The sequence below is a fragment of the Physeter macrocephalus genome, chromosome 4 (genome assembly GCF_002837175.3).
Source record: "Physeter macrocephalus isolate SW-GA chromosome 4, ASM283717v5, whole genome shotgun sequence".
Taxonomy (NCBI): domain Eukaryota; kingdom Metazoa; phylum Chordata; class Mammalia; order Artiodactyla; family Physeteridae; genus Physeter; species Physeter macrocephalus.
Genome location: NC_041217.1, coordinates 54745728 through 54747604, shown reverse-complemented (window position 1 = coordinate 54747604; position 1877 = coordinate 54745728). Strand labels below are relative to the sequence as shown.

The following is a 1877-nucleotide window of genomic DNA, read 5'->3' as shown; positions in this document are numbered from 1 at the left end:
AAACTTCCCTAACTTTAAACAAGTCAGACTGAAATTGGGCCCTCTACCAACCGACTTAAAAGATCTAGAATTCACCAAAAGCAAAAATGGAATATAGTTCATGGAATAAAAAACTCTAGTTGTCATAGAATGGCCTTGACCTCAGTTATCAATCATGAGGGTGCATGAAAACGTTGAGGAAAGAGTAGAGAACATCACTACTGTTTCTAACAGGATATTCCAATATCAGCTGCAGGAATTTGGTGTGCTCCTGTTTTTACTTCATTAGTAATTCAATATGTCTGATTTGCCTACACAATACTTTCAACTTAGTTTACCCATCTGACCTGGAACAAAGTGAAAGCACATTCTGCCCAGTTGAAAGGTCTCCTGGCAAGTTGGTTAGCAACAGGCTTGCCAGTCTCAGTTCAGTTAGCAAAGAATAAACGCATTTCACTTGACAATTACTAGTGTACTAACTTCCTCACTCTGCAGTTTTCTATTTTATATTCTTAGAACAGTTTTCCCCCTTGTTATTCAACTTTTTACTTGTAATTCTTGCCTCCTCAACAAGATTTCCAATTTCTTGAGGTAGAAGTTTCTACTTTTCTTGGTGGCTGTGATGAACACAGTTTAATTGCAAAGAACAAGAATCGAATAAAAATTTGAAGGGAGGGAGAAACGATACAACAGTCCTACATCTTCCCTCCATAGTTTAACTTTGTGGCTTGAGACGTACCAATTAAGAAATCAGGCTATGGCTTCTGCAAATATCACTTTTACTGTAGTTCTCTAGAATTTGGTCACTCGGGAATGGCTACTTGTAAACACTGCAAATACACGTGACGTGACATAAGGGTTCTGCGAGAAATACAGGTGCTCCGCTGTGTCTGTGACAAGACGCCCTGAGAATAACGCCCAGGAACTGCCCGTCTAAGCCGGTGGCGTCCGCTGAGCCCGACGCGCACCTGCACCTGCTGACGGGGCAGCGCGGGACGGAGCGAGGACGTCCCTTAGTCCTATCCTCTGCGCTCTGGGAGACGAGGGCCTGGGCGTCGTCACCCACAGCAGCCGGAGCAGAGGGAGCCAACTAATGCCGGACTCAGGTCATGTGTGTCCCGGGTGCTCTGCCTCCGCGGATACCTCCCCAACTTCGAGCAGCCCAGCCCCACTACGTTCAAAACTGTATTTATGGTTGTCAAGGCGCACACCGAAAAGCTCGCTCCGCACCCCCAGAGCGCGCGAGGCCTCCTAGCCTGGAAACAAGCCCCTCCCAGTGCAGCTGTCGCCGCCGCCCGCGGGCTCCTTTCACTTTCTCACGGCCAAGTCCCCCAGAGGGGCGCCGCTGCCGCCACCGCCGCTACGCCCTCCCGCCGACTCCGCCCGCACCGCCTGGCTACCAGCCCCGCCCGCTCGGGCCCGCCCACCCCAACAGTTTCTGCCTGCGATTGGCACGCGCAAGCGGCAGCTCCGGTTCGCCCCTCCTATTGGCTGGGCCCTCTTGTCAGTCCTACTATTGCCCGCCACTGCCTCCGCCTCCCTGAAAAGCCGCCCTCCTATTGGAGGAGACTGCGTGCAGGGGGCGGGCGGGGAACCCGGTCCGGCCGCTTTCGGTCAATCGCAGCAGCCCAGCGCCGGGAGGGAGGGCGGCGGGGGGGGAACATCTGGCCGGCGCCGCCGCGTGCGTGCGTGGTGCGTCCCCCCGCCCCTCCCCCCGCCCCCCCCCCGCCCCCCGGCCCGGGCTCCTCGCTCGCTCCTCGCTCGCTCCTCGCTCGCTCGCTCCCTCGCTGTGTCTGGCAGGCTGCGGCCGCCGCTGGGCTGCTGCCATGGGGAGCCGTTGAGAGTGGGGCCTCTTCGCTCCGCCGCGCTCCTCCGGCTGCCAGCGGGGGTGGGTGGGC

At 55.9% G+C, this 1877-nt stretch overlaps 1 protein-coding gene across 2 annotated transcripts in view; it reads left to right on the top strand.

The window, feature by feature from the left end:
- Nucleotides 1-1761: 1761 nt before the first annotated feature.
- Nucleotides 1762-1877, top strand: part of ZBTB18 (zinc finger and BTB domain containing 18) — an 8950-nt gene continuing 8834 nt past the window's right edge. For both annotated transcript variants that reach the window (XM_024133705.3, XM_028488630.2), the window contains exon 1: nucleotides 1762-1867. The gene's annotated coding sequence lies outside the window, so the exon portion shown is untranslated. The remainder of the gene's footprint in view (nucleotides 1868-1877) is intronic.